The sequence below is a fragment of the Mirounga leonina genome, unplaced genomic scaffold, assembly GCF_011800145.1.
Source record: "Mirounga leonina isolate KUSES-001 unplaced genomic scaffold, KU_Mleo_1.0 Mir_169, whole genome shotgun sequence".
Taxonomy (NCBI): domain Eukaryota; kingdom Metazoa; phylum Chordata; class Mammalia; order Carnivora; family Phocidae; genus Mirounga; species Mirounga leonina.
This window is the reverse complement of record NW_023270431.1, coordinates 20,283,941-20,304,236: the sequence shown is the minus strand read 5'-3', so window position 1 is coordinate 20,304,236 and position 20,296 is coordinate 20,283,941. Positions and strand designations below refer to the sequence as shown.

At 39.9% G+C, this 20,296-nt stretch overlaps 1 protein-coding gene and 1 long non-coding RNA gene across 4 annotated transcripts in view; one reads left to right on the top strand and one right to left on the bottom strand.

The window, feature by feature from the left end:
* COL8A1 (collagen type VIII alpha 1 chain) overlaps positions 1-20,296 on the bottom strand; it is a 160,622-nt gene that overhangs the window by 25,588 nt on the left and 114,738 nt on the right. The gene's annotated exons all lie outside the window — the stretch shown is intronic.
* LOC118017370 overlaps positions 11,052-20,296 on the top strand; it is a 683,373-nt gene continuing 674,128 nt past the window's right edge. Inside the window, exons 1-2 of the long non-coding RNA XR_004681133.1 lie at positions 11,052-11,155; positions 12,232-12,412. This is a non-coding gene — a long non-coding RNA (uncharacterized LOC118017370). The remainder of the gene's footprint in view (positions 11,156-12,231; positions 12,413-20,296) is intronic.

Genomic DNA, 20,296 nt, shown 5'->3' with positions numbered 1-20,296 from the left:
GGGAAATATTATCAGAAGACAAACTCACCATCTTTCAGTATTCCCCCCCCTCCCATTGGAAAGGTATTTACATTATAAAGAGGCCCAGCCCAGCCCATCTGAGCTTTTCTTGTATTCCTTTAAATCTTGAAATTTATAAATAATAAATAGAAAATGTGTCTGAATTCCAGAAGAGCAGAACATGATCTTGTTCTCCACCCTAATAGCAAACAGATTAAGGATCGGGTGTCATGATCCCATTTCAACTTTGTGTAGTCTGTAATTTATTTTTAATTTCTCCACATTTTATATTTTATTAATTCATCTGAATCTCATATTTAATCTGTGTCTGCTCTGAGTAGAACATCCTATGAGGTTCAGTTTCCTCTTCTCACAGTCCTAGCCCTGAGAGTTGGAAAAGATGAGTATCAGTCCTGAGCTTGACACTTGCCTTTGTGTGGCCGTGGATAAGCCACTCAGCTTCTCTGGGCTTCAGGCTTCTCTGCTCTAAGAGTAACAGAATCTGGATATTGAGGGACAAAAAAAAAATCCCCAGAGACAGGGGTTTCAGCTACTGTCGTGGAAATTATCACTAGAATAAGCTATTTTCATTTATTCACTCTTTTGTTTGCTTAAAAAGTGAAGCTAACCAGATAACACACAGTGAGGATTGGGGTGGTGTCACCATGACCCAAGCTCATTCCCACATATCGCTTCAGTTTTCTTGTTCATCCTATTCACAAACATTTTTTTGAACCCCCACGCTAACAACTCTGGAGGATTCAAGCATGACCAAGATGTCACTCCTTCCTCAACGGCAATGTAAGGCAAAGACAAACGTGTAAAAAAGAGACAAAGAGACTGGTCCTTCTTTTCTTTCTTTCTGGCATTCTTTCCTCCTTTTCTCTCATATTCGTTCCCTTTTCCTTGTCCTTTCCCAACTCTATCCATAATTTCTTTGCTCTTTTCCAGGTTTTTGAGTCTCACCTGGAGTTTATAACCTCTTCAGCCCATTTTGAATCTGAGCTCAGATAAAAACTAATGTCTTCAAAGGCCACGGTGGGGCACATGGATCAAATCATCTTCTTTCCTCTCTGGATACAAGGGCAGTCTTCTTATAAGCAAAGAAGAAATGTCAACGTGGCATTAGGGTGGCATTAAAAAGCACCCATCCTTACCTAGAACCAAAATACCTCCTCCAGAGTTTGCTGAGTGCCCGAAATTTAATCTGTTAAAGTTTCAGAATCTGGGGAATTTAATACATTCCAAAGTTGGTTTTCTTTTTTCTTTTCTTTTCTTTTTTTTTTTTTAACCAAGTGACTGATTGATAATGGAGATTTAATACATTCCAAAGTTGGTTTTCTTTTTTTTTTTTTTTAACCAAGTGACTGACTGATAATGGAGAACAGGGCCCAAGGACTTAAGACTCAGGGAATTTAGGAGAATGGGGCCTGGGGCAGTCTAGGGGGTCTCTGTGGGTTGACCTGGCTGGGAATGGGTAGAGAGTAACATGGAGGAGCAAAGTGACAGGTATCTTAGGGAAGTCGGAGGCATGAGATGGAGGCAGGAAGGCTAGCCTTGTCATAAGGCCAGCAGATCCTGAAGAGAATGGCTCATCATGATGGCATGATTAATTTGTGTCTACCATTTTACCATTGGGAGGCAAGAGTTTATGCATTCAAGAGGGCTCCCCTTCAGGTTGGACTCTCAGGAAAGGAGCTGACCTCCAGAAAAGCTCTGTGGAAACTGGCTATGATCTAGCTCTAAATTTGTGCTTAAGACAACAATTCTAATCGTTTATAAGGCTCAGACCCCATCTTCCAGATAGGAGAAGGGCTGGCACTCTCATCAGCCATGATTGATGAGAGGCCTGGAGAGGGCTGGAGCCAAAGTTTTGCCATATGCTAGTGGTATTTCATCTTAGCCTCTGATCACACCAGGGGAAGGGCTGGTGCTTCCCTCATCATACAGTTTAAGTGCCTGAAGGCCAAAGGGCAAGCTCCTTTTCCTGGAGTCTTGACTTCCAGGCCTGCTGGATATCTGTGCATGATGCTAGCCTGGAATGTGCTAAGGACAACAGGCACCCTCATACCTGCTACTGCTTCTCTCTCTGTAAGTGTTCCCTGATAAACCCTGCTTGGCCCTTTGCCTTTGTTTGCACAACAGCCTCCAGGTCCTACGTCAGTGCTCTCCTTGGTGATTGGAGTTCTAAGATATAAAGAATGCAGAGAAATGCTCTTACCCATTAATTGATTAATTCATCGATCCATTCATTTAACACTGTTCAGTCCTCAGCCTGTGCCAGGCGCTGTAGACACAACAGTGAGTGGAGAATGAGGTCCCTGTCCTGGAATGACTCATAGGCTAGAGGGGTTGGCTAGCTGAGGAACTGACTGCTCAGACTCCTTTCCTGCATCAGTTTCCATCTCTGTGAAATTAGTCACAGGGAAACATTCAACTCCTGTTCATGTGTGTTGGGCTGACCGACCTCCTTGCATGATAATTGCCAGCATTTTTACAGTCTCACCCTGACTTGTCTCCATCTTCCAGCATGTGATTAAGCTTTTTCTGCACTCTAGTCCTTGATGTGTATCCACAAAAAACAAACTTGTTTTAATATCCATCTCAACAAGACTTGCAAAGAATGCTAATAGAAGACATTGGATAGCAAGCATAAATAACTTTTGAATTATCTCTACGAGCATCTGGTCTTATACAGAAGCACATTTAAAAAACGAGTTATCCATAAGAAGTCTGAGGCAGGCAAAAAAGAACTAAACCTACATGTTATTTAGCATATAATGATATTCTGGATTTTTTTTTTAGAGGAATCATACTAGATTCTTACTGCTGAACTCTTACTTGTTTTAGCTTCTACCCAAATCAAATGATAATGTAACTGGTAAAGAAAATTCCTCTTTAGATATGTCTACCATCTTCCTACCACCTAGTTATCTTCCAGTCTATCATTTCTCTCACCACCTACCTGTAGTTACCAATGTGGGCATAGGGATACAGAGACACACAGGTTGGCTATTTGCTTGGTTCTGAGCTCCGGTTGCATATGGAAATGGGTATTTCCAGCATCTGTTAAATGATCTTTTGTATTAAACACATAAAATATAGATATGTCTTACAATTTATGTGAGGCTTTTCCTTCAAAGAGCTCAAGTTTCTACAAAGTTACTTTATGACTCCACTTATATGAAGTATCTAAAGTAGTCAAAGTCACAAGGGAGGGGAGGATGGGGAGTTGTTGTTCAATGGGTATAGAGTTTATTTTGCAAGATAGAAAATTTCTGGAGATCTGTTGCACAGCAATGTGAACATACTTAACACTACTAAACTGAAAAAAAAAGTAAAAAAAAAGTTACTTTTAAAGTAAAGATCCTCAAGGAAATATCTTTTGTGAATAGTAATTGTAATAGCCTAGATTTTCATTTATTTTGTGTCCTGTCGGATTCATGAAACATATAGGTATAGAGAACAGTGAGAGCAGAAGCATCATGTAAAGTGCAGGAGAAACTTGTCAAAGGAGGGTTTGACTCACTCTTGTCTACCGCTGCCCTCAACATCTGGAATAGCTTGCTCACTGGGACATGGAAACCAGGTATTATCCTTTGCCCTTGACCCTGGCACTACCAGGGGTTAATTGAATTCTTGTTATTATTAATTCATTGAACACATATTCCATGAGGATTTAGAATGTTTTAAACAGTGTTTGACTCTATTAATATTAACAATATCAAAAGTAACAAACTTAGAATGAGTGTATACAAGGACCAGACACTGTGTTAAGTGCTTTACACAAATGATGTCATTTAATACAACCCGGACAACTCTGGGAGGCAGATGCTATTATATTCATTTTAAAGACAAGAAAATGAGGACCCAAAGAGTTAAAATAACTTGCTTGAGACTGTCACACAGCTAGTAGGTAGCACAGCAGGATTCAAATCTGATGGCCTATCTCCAGTGGCTTCACCCCTTAGGACTACTCTGGATTAAAGCTACTTGAAGAATCCGAGCTGTCAGTGCTTCAGGAAGGCAGTCCAACTAAGTTAAAAAATATCCTAAGATCACTGTTATGTTTGGGTTATTTGTTTCCATCACTACAAATACGGCCAGGAAGGCTGGAAACACTGCTCTCCACACAGAGCAAATGCCTAGGAGAAATTTATTCATTGTCTATCTCCCTTGCCATGACTGTAAACTCTGTCGGATAAGGGACCTGGCCTATCTTGTTCCCTGTGGTGTATCCGCAGGTGCTGGCGCATACTATGTACTCAATAAAAGCTTGGAGAATGAATAACTGAATGAGTGACACCATGGATGGTAATCCATGTTCCCTGAGTATGTGCACTGAGTCTTGTGAGCACCTGCATGTGCTCACCTCTAGAGAGAAGCCCTTCTTCTCCATCCTCTTTTTCGTTGTGACCTCTGCTATCAGGTAGCACATGGCAGCTCATTGACCACTTTGATTTCTGTATTCCCGAGGGCTTAGCACAACATTTGGCACATAGTCGTTGGTGAATACATGTTGTTGAGTGAATGGCCAAGCTTGTAGGCAATGCTGATGAATCTCTTTAAAAAACAGGTTATGCCCCGTTGGCATATAATCCAACACAATGCCAACATCATGAACACTGGTCTCTAGCAAAGCTGTAGTTTCACCAGCCTTTCAAAGTCCCTGCTGACTCATTTTCCTTTTCCAGCAAGTGCATGAATGGAGGGCAGGCTGCCAACAAGACAGCAGAATGTCTGCCCATACCAACAACAAGAAGCATTGTCAGTCTGGTTTCCCCTGTAAAAAGAGATGGTCTATGGCAAGGGTTAGCCTCATAGTTCTAGTGTTCCGGAAAGTGCTAGGAGAAGAGCATAAGGACTGACAATGATTAGATGCCTACCATGTACTAGATAGTATGTTAGGTGCTAGACATAACAGCATCTTATTTAATTGTTATAAAACTACTGTGAAGAGTTATTGCCCTTTTTTTTAAGTGGATAAGAAACCAAAGATTCAGAAGATTGATTTACTTGCCTAACTTTACATAGCTGATATTGGCAGAACTAGGACTTCAACTTCTTTCTGACTCCAAATGCTGTGCTCTTTATGCCATAGACACCATAAAACCACCAAATAACAGATCCTGTCCCCCACCCCCAGTTCATTTGGGTTAATGAAACCCTTTTCTGAAATGCAAATACTCTCTGATAGAGTTATCCTCCTAAGTCATCCACACCTTAGTATTAAGAATTTTGATAAGATTAACTTTTACTTATTCTCAAGTGAAAGTCATTATCCCATGAGAACCTATGGATAGGAATGGAGGGCTGGGCAGATGGAAAATTTCTGAAGGTGCGGCCCCACAGGCAGAACACCTGGGTGGAGTAAGAGGCTCAGGGCCATGAGAAAGGTAAGGGCTGTGGTCTGGGGACTGCACTACGCTGGGTCTACACTATCAGGTATTCAGAAGGCAGTTTATTGGGAAGTCTGACTTTATTGGTAGGCTGACTGGCAGGCTGGTGTGAGGCACAGCATAGCAGACAATTACCTGTATGGAATTTAATACTGCCTCTGCCGCTCATGTTCTGCGTGACCTTGTGCAAGTTATTTATCTCTCTGCATATGACACTTGGGTGTTGTGAGGAGTACATGAGATTTTTCTATATACAGTGCTCTGAACAGTACCTGGTAGCTAGTGATCCATAAATGTCAGCCCTTGGTGAGCAACTGCTCATAACCACCTGAGGGTCCCCCTCTGCCATCAGCAGATTACAAGCACTGAGTCTTATGTGGTCATTTAGGAATAGGTAGAATCAGCCCAGGTGTTTTGGTGATTGATTGTGGGGACAATTGCACAGAAAAAGGAAAAAAGGAAAGTAGAATCTTTTAGAGGTTAGCTTTTCTAGAGTTTGGGTTTGTGGAGTCCCCATATCTAGGACTGTAGGATCTTTTCGGCTCAAAGGAATTTCAAGTGTGCTCTTACAACTCAATTAATTTATCTTCATGTTACCAATCACTTAATTTTTAGTTTGAAAAAAGTAAAATTTTTCAACTATTTGTAATGGCTTATCTCATTTGAAATGAGATTAATTATGTGCCAATCTCAACCAAATTTTAGTTATGTGCTGATGAGATTCACTGCATTTTATAGTTTGGGACAATCTCCTTACATCACATTCCAAAGGAGAATGCGACAATATTCTTTTCACAGGTCCTAGAAATTAAATCATTCTTGTAGTGTTGGTTTCTCATGCTCACTAATTTTGAGAAATACATCTTATGGTTATCATTAGTATTATCTTTACTTTTCACTCCTTTATTTTGGGACATCTTCTTTGGCTTTTGAAAGATCATGTACTTCCATACTTCGCACATCATGATTTAGAGGCCCAGTGGCAGAAGGCATTATGTGTCAATCTACTTTTTGCTAATCAGCTGAAATGGTGATGATGGGCTGCAATACAGCTGGGTTGGAATAAAACATTCATCCTAATGAAATGTGACTTTATAAAAGGAATGCTCCTAATCCTCTCCAGGACTGAGCCAGGTCATCATGGGTAAATGAGAGGTATTTGAGGTTCCTTCCTTCCTTCCTTCCTTCCTTTTCAAAAAAACATGTTGTGTCTACCTGCTGTTACCAAGAGAATTATTAAAAATCTTGTCGGTTCAGAGTTATTGCTGTTCCTGAAGAAAAGATAAATGTATGTATTTTTAAATCTGGACATATGAAGGTTTAAAAAATATTGTTGTAGAGTTCTCCTGGCTACTTTTCCTTAGCTCTTTTCCAAGTTTTGGGCTGGAGAAACTTGACTATGTCTCCGTGCCAAAGTTAAATATTAAATGAAAACCTTGTGTCTGAGCAACTCCAGGATTAATAAACTGTAGCAAAATAGGTAGGATTCCAAATCATCAGAGAAAAACATTTCTAAGGAAAATGGGGTTGTATCATACACAGTGTCACATTCTCAGCTATGGGATAAAACACACAGGAAAAAGATGGATCATAGATTGTTTTAGGCTTGGAGGACACACCATCTCTTTAAGGGCTTCGTGGTACTATGCTTACTGTTAAACTAGTGCATACACACAAAAATATTTGAAAGAGCCAAAGCAGTTAATGCTTTGCACAAATGTGCAATGCAATGCTGTAAGAGGGTTTTCCTCTCCTAGAGGACATCATCTTTAACCATTAGTAGCACTGGTTTCCAAAAGTCGAATCCAATTATTATGGTGAGTATTAATTTTAATAGCATCACATTTTCCCTTGAGATTTATTATCTTTCTTAAGAAAAACACTAGAGGAAAATGAAATATTGTTGAAGGATTATACAATGAACCAGGAATATAAAAAGTTTAGTTTTCATTTCTAGGTTAATTCTAGTGATCTTTTGCTTCCCAGCCTTGAATGCACAGATGGGTTGAGCTCTTTGGGTTTTCAGTTCTTCCTTCCCAAGTGTGTTGCAGTGACTGGGGAAAAAGTGCTGATAAGCAGCCTGCAAAGTAGAGACAGTCTGTGGGCTGAGGGGTCTGGGCCACCCAGATTTGGATCCTGGCTCTGCCATTTACAAGGTGTGTACCCTTTGGAACCTCCATTTCCTAGCTTAGAAAACGGGAATGATCATTTTTATTGGGATATTATTTGATAACAAATATCTGACAGTTACCTGACAACTAGCAGAAACTCAGTAAAGGGCAGCTACTATAATAAACTTTATGTAGCTCTACATTCTTACTATGACTATAGTTCCAGGAACCAATAGGATATTAATGTATCTTCTACCAACAAATTCTGGTACCTTAGGTTGATTCATAAACAAAACCATCTTTAAAAGAAATAATCTGATCTGGGTTTGCTGAGCTAGCATCTGATATATAAATGCTTGCATTGAAGGATGTTTGGAATATTCTCCTGAAAGAAAAATTTAATCTTCATGCTTTTGAGTAGGCATCAGAAGAGGAATCTGTTGTGTTGGAGAAGAGAAAGGTATTGAGGATACCTAGTAGAAATAAAATGAAATGTTAATAATTTAGGAAAACCAGTAATAGGCCAATGAGACTATATGGAGAAATATATAAAGAAATAGGAGGAAGCTATGAAATGTTAACATTCTTAGACTGGAATCCAAGAACATGGATATGACCAAAAGGATTTAAAGGACCAACTGAACATTACTCTGTCTATCTTGCCAGGAAGAATCCCCTGACTTATGCTAATGATATTATAATGAGAAAACCACATGCCAACGAAGTAAACAATAAGTAGGTGTAGTACAATAAATTCTCCAAGCTTCACCTTGAAGAATAGTCTCCGGAGGAGTTTGGGAAGAATTTGTACAGCGAAGGTTAAGATAACGAGGGAAGGAATTTGGGCTAAAAAAGGATTTAAACTGGTGTGTATGCTTTGGAACATCTTGGATATTGCTGTCCTGCTGTAATGCCATCTGGCTTCATTGTGGAAAATGTAAACAAAAAAAGTACATGCTTGTGGGTTCCCATTGCATTTCCTGTTCCATGAGATACCCTTGCTGAATGGATGGGACATTGGTCTGGCAATGGTGTTTATCCCCTTGGTGTTCATTGGTGTGAGTTGGAACAATTGTAGCTGACTACAGCTAAGATTGATGTCACTGCTTCTTCTTCTTCTTCTTTTTTTTAAAGATTTTATTTATTTGACAGAGAGCGAGAGAGCTCACACGTGAATGAGCTGGGGGCAGGGGGGTGGCAGAGGGAGAGGGAGAAGCAGGTTCCCGCTGAGCACAGAGCAGGATGCGGGGCTCTATCCCAGGACCCTGAGATCATGACCTGAGCCTAAGGCAGATGCTTAACTGTCTGAGCCACCTAGGTGCCCCCATCCCTGTTTCTTATAATCTCAGGAAGGTGAAGCCTGCTCAGAAGAGAGAGGATAGGGAATCAGCTGATTCTGTGATAGCCAAGACCATGTCTCTGTGAGCCATATTTTCATAACATAACTTATTACAATGCCTACACTTGGTGGGTAATGCAGCAGGTATTATATTCTGTTATTCCTGGTTGTATCCTGTTAACTATTGTTAATAATAACCGTTCTCTAATAACCATAAAGAGAAAATATGGTTAACTACTTTAGTAATCCCTTAAAAATACAACTATTTTACATGCTAAAAGATACCATTTTTGTGTTTAAGTTGTGGGATGGCTTGGTATGACAGCTAGCATTCATGGAGGACTTCCTATTTGCCAAGCAGTACTGAAAGCACGTTATATTGATTAATTCATTTAATCACCTTGTGTTGACTTATATAATCTTCAGAAAAATCCCCCTGAAATGGAGACTGTTATCATAATCATTCCTATTTACCTGTGAAGAAATTGACACTCGTTGAGTTTAAATTGCATATCACCAGTCCCATAGTCAGTAAGTAGCAAGACTGGAATTTGAACTCAGGGAGGTTGCCTCCAGGGTCTAGGCACTTAACTACTATACCATATCACCTCTCTGAACAGGAATTTCAAATATAGAACAGACTCTGGCATGCATATATATGTGTGTGTGTATATATATATATACATATGTGTATATATATATATATACATATATATATGTGTATATATATACATATATATATGCTTTCCATATTCATGCCCACCTGCAATGATTGAATTTGGACTTTTTTTTTTTTTTTTTAGGGTGATGGGGGAAGGGGTGAGGGAGATGGAGAAAGAGAATCTTAAACAGGCTCTGCGCCCAGCATAGAGCCTGACATGGGGCTTCATCCCACTACCCTAAGATCATGACCTGAGCCAAAATCAAGAGTTGGGTGCTAAACCGACTGAGTCACCCAGCCTCCCTGAATTTGGAATTTTTCTGCTCTTTATAGTCATTGACTTACCAGATTAAAATTCAGGGTTATTGAAGAATACAATAAACCTCATTTATGTAAACATTTCTGAACACTTCTTGCATATAAAGAACTCTAATAAGAACAGGAAATAAAGAAAAATAAGACACAACCCCTAATCTTTTGGGGACCTTAAAGACAAGAGAATAAGTAAATTCTCATATACAAAGTTCCTATTAGAAAAGTCCAGTTAGGGGGTACTTGGGTGCAGTTGGTTAAGCATCTGACTCTTGGTTTCTGCTCAGGTTGTGATCTCAGTGTTGTGAGATGGAGCTCCCTGTCAAGCTCTGTATTCAGTGTGGAGTTTGCTTGGGTTTCTCTCTCCCTTCCCCTCCCCACCACCCCCCTCTAAAAAAATAAAATCTTAAAAAAAAAGTCCAGTTAGATGTTGAGAGAACTGGGGACTGTTATGGTTTCTGTGGCCCCTGGTGGGTGAGGGCCATTGGGCCTTAGAAGAGGGAAGCTGTCCTTATCCCACAGGAAATGGGAATTTCCAGGTGAGCCAAAGAGATAACTGATCTTCCAGGTCAAACCTCCGGCTACTAGGGGCAAATGCACATTTATTTGGAGAAGCAGGGCAGAGTGGAGGGTGACTAGTGGCTGAGGTGGCCAGTGCATGTGTGGTTGACCATCTCAAGAAGTAGTAGAACATGTGGCTGAGTGCACAGACTCTAGGGGTCCTCTTGTGTTCAAATCTCAGCTCTGAACCTCCTACAGGACCTTAGGCAAGGTTTGTTTTTTTAAAAAAATCTTCTTATGCCTCAATTTCCTCTTCTAAAAGTGAGAAGAGTAATAAAAATACCTATATCATAGGGCTTTTGTGCAAATTAAATAGGTAAAACAGGTAAGGTGCTTAGAATGATGTCCGGCACAGAGTAAGTGGGATGTAAATATTAGCTAAGTATTGTTGCTATCCTCACTGATAGAGGTAGGAGCAGGTTCAGGGGATTAGATGGGTGGGGAGAAGCACAGCCTACCTCACTTGGAAGAAATATAAACCCAAGGAACCCATCCTTCCCTCCCTCTCATCTCCCAGAGTACATTTCTCTGATTCCTCCTTGTTTCATCTTCTAAAGAAATGTATGACAACGAAATATATGTGTGTAGTCCCTCCTCTTAATTGAAATTATTTCCATGTTAGATAATAATTCATTCTTAATGATGTCGCCTTTCAAATATTTAACAGATTCTGTTTCTTCGTTGGCCTTGGACCATGGAAACTGGAGCAGGAAATCAGATGGCTGCACTTGCAATTCAAAGAGCAAATTGCATAATCCTTGGTGATACTGAGGTACAGATACCTTGCCTTATGTGAAATATGGATCATAAACTTCTAGTTCTAAATCTTCTGAGAGGCCTTTCACTCTTACTTGGAAGCTATGGATGAAAAGTGTCTAGTCAATAAGGTTAATTTCCACTTGCCATTAGAACAGGGGGACATTAACTCTGAGTACCACCCAGATAGGGTCAACAAGAGCCTCTGCCCTGACCTTCCTGAAACTGTGCCTCCTCCAACTGCCATGAGTGAGGAGCCAAGGGATTGTGCTGTCCAGAGCCCACACTCTTCTAGACCCTGCTCTGGATATGCAAGACCTTAGAATTCTCTACCCAAAGGATCTTGAGCTCTTTCCAGTGACTACAGAGGCTTTTTCTCAGGGTCCACCCTCCAGAGATGAACTGTCTTCTTGTGGTGTGCGACCTCTGGGTCCAACATTAGGCTGGGGAGTAGCTGTTTGTTAGGGATTGTTCACATGCGTGGTTGTGAAACCTGCATGGTCTATGGTTCATAGTCTATGACCAAGCTGGAGTTGGGAACAAATGAACCAGGGGTAGGCTGATCTCTCTCAGCCTCTGCATTCTGGTGTAGCAATTCAAGGAGTCAGAGAATTCTAAATTTGAACATGGCCTTTCATGTTGTTACAAATGTATATTTGCCAAGGCGGAGGGATAGAACATAAACTATTTAAACAGTTGGCTTGATTCATAACTTTTAAAGATTTAAATCTATAGTATGTGGGTCACCATTTGTACTTTTGCCCAAAGCATCACAAATATTAGGGGTGGACCTGATTAACATAGATAACATTAAAAAGTCCCATGTCCATGATTTTCTTTACTGACACAGAAGGGGCCAAGACACAGCAGACAGTTCAAAAGCAAGAGCCGAGAAGAACTAACAAAATACCACGGATGACCATCCATTACTATTTTTATTCTTTCTTTGTCTTGCAAATAAGATTTCTGGAAAGGAAAGTATGACCATAATGAATAAATCAAAGCCAATAATGGGACAGTTTCATTGGAAGAAAAAGTAGAAGAAAGCAGAAGGAAAATCCCCAGACATTGGTTGTATCTGTTCTCTGTCAGCCAAAGCTTGGTGTCTGAAAATTATTGCTGGAATAGCTGGAATCTTAACAAAAGTTCCAGGAAACCTGGGGGCTTCTGGACAGCATATGTGAAGTTAAGAGGAAAGAAATATTTCATCTTCTGTGAAAGTCACAACTACGAAGAACAAGGTGTTAACAAGGTAGCAGCTAGGCGTGGCAGGGTGAGTATGTTTTCTTCTTTTCATGTTTCTTATATTTTCTCTAAGTGTCTGAAGCCAAAGCGTGTTGGAGAGAGGAAAGTACCCCTTCCTTCTCCCCTTCGAGTTCCTGGGGGAGAGTTGCGTGTGCCTACTTGGCATGGTGGTGTTCCTGGCATGCACACAGCTGCCAACTTCTCCTGACCTGGTAATTCCAGCTTCAAAACCAGTGGCCGATTTATTCCTGTCCCATGCCCTAGGAGGTGGGAACTAGCAATTGCTAGTGTAGAAGAAACCTAGTCTCAAAAAACAGATTCTTTGCATGTGGATTTCAGTCCTGAGGATCAGCTGGGGACTCCTTTGGTAAGTCCATCTCAGCCTCTCAGTTTATAATCATTGTGGCCTCTGGCAAATCACTTTATCTCAGTGAGCCTCAGTTTCTTTGTGTGCACCATGACGCTAACAAGCTCATGGGGGGTTATTGTGAGAGTTGCCAGCACGTGACTGCTTCACCAACAGATGCTTCCTAAAATGTTTCAGATCCTCTTCCAAATAGCATAGTGTTTTAAAATTGGTATACATTTATATCGAACACATACTGTTCCTTTTTTTAATTTAATAAAATCAACATGTTAATCAATTTAAAATTATTATTTAAGTAAATTTAAATGATCTAGAAAGTAAATGTCTACTCATACCCCTCCCCAAGCTTATTCATTCATTGTCTCTACATCATGTAGGACGTATAGTGCAGGGAGGAAGTCTAGGAGGAGGGCCAAAATGAAACGAGAGGATGCTGTTTGATTACTTTCTGCCTGTCTTCCAAGGATCTCCTGAGTTAAAAATTCATCTGGCTTCCATTTCCTGCAGAATTTTGCTTATTTGAAATGTTCAAGAAATCAATTGATCCCACTTCAAACAGACTAGGTTTTGCTGGCTGTGTAAAAACCCCAACCCCCTTTTGTGTCACTCCCAAGTCTGGACTTCACAAGCAGCCAGTTCCTTTTGTACCTTAGCAAAGGACTTCTTTTTGGCTGCTTACCCTTTGTGCTGAGCCAAGTGTCAGGCTGGGAATTGAGGCAATAAATCTCTGTGACTCCTCGTATTTGGAATTTCTCCTATTGCTTCTGATAAGGAAATGACAGCATCTCTCAGCTATATGCATGAACCTCAGAGAAATTTGTAAACCAAATCATGTTTTGCTCACAAAATGGAAAGCAAAACGTGCTAAACCTGGCTTTGAGTTAACCCAGATGGTTTTGAGGGCTTGGGTAGTGAACATAGAAATTATCTTTGCTTTATCATTGCACTTGGACATTTTTAGAATGAAAATAAATTTCTCTCTACCTCTTAAAATATTCTGATTAAGTCTTTCTCGATTATGGGGGAGAGGGTAGCAGCTGCAAAATTTGTGTTAGGTGAAGTCTTTGTAAAGGATCTTCACCTTCCTGTAGTAAGAATAGACCTCACTCTTGGTCCGATTGCTTCCTCCACCCCCTTCCTGCGTCTACTTTGGTACTTCCAAGTTTCATACTAAGTCCCAGTGACTGACTGAAATGAATGTGATTTGGGATCAGCAATTCCTCAGAAATCGAAAGATTTTCCCAAGACCTAACCACATTTTCTGAGATGACTAATGAAACCAATCCAGGTCTAGCTAACTCCCTGCGTGATCATAATGAAAAAATATTCCCAAAATTTAAAAAAAAAAAGGAAAACTATTTTTTTTTTAAAGTTTCTAGTTGCTTTTGAGTATGTTTTATCCAACAACATTACCGACACCATTCATTCTCTGGCATTTTAGTAGAAGTGGTAAAAATTACTTGGAACAAAAAGCTTCATTCAGCAGCAATCCCTCAGCCCTAGCTCTTATTTGCCTGAGACCCACACCATACATGAAGAGGAGATCATTTTGATCATCCATGATCAGAATCATGCACAGGCTTGGCTAGCATTGATATGAGGTCAACTAGCAGGTGACTCCTTTCAAAGGAACTATGGTTTTGAGTCATACTGTATGAGAAACCCATTTAAAATGAGTTTCTTCCTTTCTCCTTAGTCTACAGTAGTTCCTGATTTTGATTTTGTTGGTGCAGGGTTAAATCAATGATTCTGACACATTTGCCATTTGGAGGGAATTGGTATATCCATTCTTTTTACTATTGAGGTAATTGGCTGGAATTTCACTGATTTAACTAGGTCTTTTGGTGTCAGGCAGATATCGCTTTCCGAACTAGGAAATCAGAGTCAATGTGTGGTTAATAAAAACAGGTTAATCTAAATTGATCTTAGAATGTATTTTCTACTTATGTTTGACCATGGGGGCCCCTGATGTCCTAAGAGTTCTTTTCAAACAAAATATTGAAGCCATACAGTGAGAAATCTATCCAAACCTTCCACTTTCACTTACTTAGTTTTTACTTTTCCTCATGTTCATGCTATGACTTGGGACAAAGGAGATTGGAGAATTATTTTGAGGACATTTGGGGGTTAGAAGTCTTTCTTTTGCTTTTTACACTTATAATAAAATTTGGAAGCTCTGAGAGAACTAAGGAATTATATGACAAGCACCATTCCTTTGTTTTGCATTTATTATATCATTTCTTTGGTGTCTACCATGAATTAGGCATTAGAGATAGAGTGACAAATAAGACCTGCACGATTCTTGTTTTCATGGTGCTTGCATTTCAGTGGAGGGCTTATTATTCAGACAATAAGCCAACCAGATAATTTTAGATAGAGGCAAGGGCTGTAGAGAAAAGGAACAGGATCCTGTGATTGGATGGGAGTGGGATTGATGCAACTTTAGATAGGTAGTTGGGGGCAAGGGGAGGGTCTTCTGAGGAGGTGGCAGTTGAATGTAACAAAGGAACCAGCCATGTGACACTGGACAGTGTGCAGACAGAGTGCCTAGCAAGTGTCAAGGCTAATAATAGTCCCTTATTGTGAGGATTAAATTAGTTAATATGTGTAGAATGCTTAGAAGAGTGCCTGGCATCCATAAATACTAACTGCTTTTCATTCATTAAACATTCACTGAGTGTCCTCCAGGTGCCAGTGTTAGGGCTAGGTGCGAGGAATTAAGAGTTGCATGGAGACTGTCCCAACTTTAGTGTGTTCACTTCAAACTCTGGTGCAGTGATTCTCAATGTCTGGTTTACAGACCATCTGCCTCTTCCTCACTGGTCTTCCTTTTTTCCAGTCCTTTCCCCTACAGAATCTACCTAGATAGGTGTAGGGACTGGACCAGAAATCCACATTTTCTACAAGCTTGCTCCAGTTGATTCTTAGGCTCATTAAAAGTAGAAAATCATGTCCTAATGCATAGACTGTGACTAATTCGTGGTTCTCTTTAATATAGCATATCTTATAGGATCAAGTATGAGTAACTGTCCCATTGCAAGGAGTACCTCTTAGTACTCAAGTGTAGCTTTGCCCAGTTTATGGAGCCATAAATATCATGGAATTATGTTTCACAGTTAACATTCTGTAATGGTTAGGCCTAACTTTTTTGTTGATCTTGAGCTGGCTGAGGATGTTGTGTGTTTTGGATAAAGCTGCTTTTCGGCTATGGTTTGGAAGCTTTGCCTGACACTCTTAAGTGTCATTTAAAACCTGCCAAAAAAATGGCTTTTACCTTTTAAGAAGAATGTGCCAAAGAATGTTTGCCAAAGGCTCTTGTATCCTGGAAGAAATTCTACTTGTAAGTAAATTTGCCTAACTGAAATTCCTCCCGTGGGCTCCTCCCTGTACCTATTTTTAAAGTGTAATGTCATCAAAAAGGGAGATGGGAAAGATTTATTTTATTATCTCTCCTTGGCTTTCTACTAGAATGTATCCAGTTCATTTTCTTACTTTAGAATGACTTATATACATTTCTAAAAGGTCTTGGATGCAAAGATCTCAAAGAATATTTGATATAAGGACAGATTCATGCTCATCTACTCAAGGCTGAGTGCTAACAGCCTCTTATATCCAGATTGGATCCCAGGCCAACTTAGCTGTAAGTGAGGCTTCCAATATTTTCCTGAAGAGGCCTTGGTCTGGGAACGGATGTATTCCATTTCATTCCTTTTTAAGTTCTTATTTTTCTTCCTTTACTCGTTTCCATCCATAGCTACTCAACAGCTATGGCCAGATAGAATGATGAAAATGGAAAAATGCTGCCCCTGAGGATGAGGTCATAAGTGGTAAGGGTGAATAAACTGATGTAAACTTAAGGCAAATTTGAGTCAGACACGGATCTGAGAATCTTGAAGTTGAGAGGGTAGGGGAAAAAAAAACCACACACACACAGAAAAAAAAAAAGTTCAAGGACTGCAGCCTGTCAATTATTCAGTTTTCTTGTTTAATTCTTCAGATTGGTAATCCCCCTCACCAAAGAGTATGGAGAATGGGTGGGAAATGTAGACCACATAAAAACCAATGAAAGATAAAGCTCCACTAAGGCTCAGTCAATATCAGTGAATGATATAAATATGCAGGGCAATGAGAACTCAGCTGTGACACCAGAGGGAAAGAGTATATTAGCCCAGTACTGCTCCCTCAGACACTTTTCTCTTGTCATTTTGATTAGGTTTCACCTGAAAACATGGCTTTCTTTTTTTACACAAATAAAAAGATTCCTTGCCTTCCTTAGATTTAATCATTTATTCCAGCTTTTATGTTTTTATTCATTCAGCGAAGATTTGCTCAGGGCCCAGTGTGTGCCAAGGACAGTTCTAATTGCTGGGGACACAACACTAAAGAAGACGGAAAGGCCCTTGTCTTTATACAGTTTATACACCACTAAATTTCATTTCTTTTTCTTCTACAAAAATGATCATAGCTAGTTAGTATCCATGAGACAGGTGAACATGCTGAAAGGAGCCCTTCTCTGTATAAGTGGGGACCTGGCAAAGGAACTGCAGTCCCAATTTCCTTGGAATTCGCTGTGCCTTTGATTTTCTCTGCATATGAATCCAGTAATTTCTGTGTCCATTTACCAACTACCGTTTACTAAATTTTGGCTCTATCCCAGATTTACTGGTGATTTTGACTAAGTCTTTGTACTCCAAAAGTGTTTTCTTGCTCTTATCAATCAGGCATGGGTGATATGATGGCAATGTCCCCAAACCTTTGAGGCCCATCTCAGTACCACATAGCTGCCTGACCCAGTTCAAGATGGTGCCTCCCACAAAAGAGCTGCTGACTCACAAACCCAGCACATTGCTTCCCTGATTCCACTGTAACATTTCTTTCTCAAGAGTATAAATCTCAGGCCGATATTTAACATTCCTTTGAACTGAACCGTGGATTTGTACCTTGTACTTCTTAAGAGCCTGGAGAGCTCTGCTTCCATTATTCATATTTATAAACATGTCGGAAACAGAGGACACGATTTTATAATTCTCTAGTCACGGGTCTTTGAAACTATTTTACAAAAGAACACTTAGAAGCATCACACCGGCTCCAGCTGAGTGTCTGGTTCAGAATTCTCTCGCAGAGTGGGATTCTATTGGTAGCCAGGTGTCACGGTGGCTGTACATGGCTCATTCTTTAAAAAGTGGCAATGTAGCTTAAAGATTCTTGAATTTAAAATTCTGAAATCAGATTAACTAATACAATTAGAGGGTGAGAGGGCTACAAGTTTTGGAAAGCTTATTGTACCTCAAGCTTCCCTGTTTTGGAAAATGATATTACTACTTATCTAGTTGCTCAAGCTCAAAGTTTAAGAGACATTCTTTTTTTTTTCCAATAAAAAATTCTGAGAGTTTATGTAGCCCTTTTTCAAATTTATATTTATTTTGATAAATGCATAATAACATTCCAAATTTAAGTTTTGAGGTAAGCTATGATTAAATGACATTGTATGATTCACAAAAGATAATGTTGAAAAACTGATTTTATTTCCCTAAAAAATTGTTTCTCAGAGTTATTGCAGTTTTTATAGTCTGATGTTATTTGGACAGCAGCATCACTTTTTTCTTTCTTTCTTTCTTTCTTTCTCTCTCTCTCTCTTTCTTTCTCTCTCTCTTTCTTTCTTCTTTCTTCTTCTTTTTCTCCTTCTTCTTTATTGTAGTAAGAACAGATAACATGGGATCTACCTTCTTAATAAATTTTTAAAGGTATAGTACAATATGGTTAACAATAAGCACAATGTGATCCAACAGATCTCTAGAACTTACTCATCTTGAACAACTGACACTTTATACACATCTGGTAGCAGCTTTCCATTTCCTCTTCCCCCCGATCCCTGGCAACCACCATTCTATTTCTGCTTCTATGAGTTGGACTATTTTATTTTATTTTATTTATTTTATTTTTTATTTTATTTATTTATTTTTTTAAACATTTTTTAATTTAATTTAATTTTATTTTTTTAAAGTTTTTTTTTTTTTATTTGAGAGAGAGAATGAGAGAGAGAGCACATGAGAGGGGGCAAGGTCAGAGGGAGAAGCAGGCTCCCTGCCTAGCAGGGAGCCCGATGCGGGACTCGATCCAGGTACTCCAGGATCATGACCTGAGCCGAAGGCAGTCGCTTAACCAACTGAGCCACCCAGGCGCCCCTGGACAATTTTAGATACCTAGGAGATGTTCCTGAGATGTCCCTTTCTCACACAGCCAGTGCATCAGCGAGTTTTAGGACCTCTCCATAAGGAGGCGTCCTGAGCCACTACTGCCTAGGTGCTATCCTGTTCTGCCTGGACCATTGTTATAACCTCCTCACTGGAGTCCCTGCCTCCACTCTTGCTCCGGTCTAATCTGCCCAGAGAAATCAGAATGATGAATTCATGATGTAGACCAGACCCTGTCAAAACCATCCCATGCCTCCCTACTGGATTTCTGTGAACTCTAAGTTGCCTCCACAGCCCGCAAGGCATGCATACTATGGCCCTGCCCTCTTCCCGGACCCCATCTTGTCAGTGCTCTGGTCGGTGGTCTCCTTGCTATTCTGGAACCAGCCCAGCTGGCTCCCAACCCTGGGACTTTGCACTTGCTTCTCTCTCTGCCTGAGCTCCCTTTCAGATCTCTGCACAACTGGCCTCCTTCAGACCTCTGATCAAATGTCATCTCAGAGAGGTCTGCCTGCATCATTCGATTTAAAGCAGTGCTCTCTACTCCTATGGTAATGGTTTTTCTTCATTACCAGACACAGTATTACATATTTATTTTTTTCTCGTTTATTGTGTTCTCTTCAACTAGATGGAATTGTTAGCTCTGAAGCTGGAATGTCATTTCTGACCTCATTCACTGCTAAATCCCCTAAACTTAAAATGGTGCCAGGTGCATAGTAGATTTTCAACACATGTTTGTTCAGTGAATTAATACTTTCCCCCCCCAACTATTACTTTATTTATATTACTATGTTTAAGTTACATGGAAAAGACAACCAAGCAGTTCTGCCCCATTTCAGGAAAGTTTGCAATCAACACCAATTATGTGACAAATAACCAGGAATGGTGACATCTTTGGGTCAAGACTGACAAGGAAGGAGGGCTCTGGTGCTGACAATTCTCCAGAAGGAATACGGCACAGTGGCCGGCACAAGCCATACCAACACGGAACCTTAGCGCTGGTCACAGAGTCGGGTCTCTTCCCTGAAGCTAGCGAATCAAGTCAAATAACTGGGTTTAAAAAACATTTTTCTTAAAGGAAGCACAAATAAGTTTAAAAACCATGGTCTTGACACATTTTCCTTTCAAAATTTACATAAAACACACTTTTCCACTCTAACAGCCCAGATTTTTTTTTCCTCACATAGCCCATCATGTAGCTGCAGATAGACTATTCCGCTTCAAGATGTAAACATAGGGGAAAAAAAATTAACGGCATCTGCATAATATTCTCTCTACACACTGGAAAATTGAAAATTAAAAAGAAGAAAGAAAGAAAGAAAGAAAGAAAGAAAGAAAGAAAGAAAGAAAG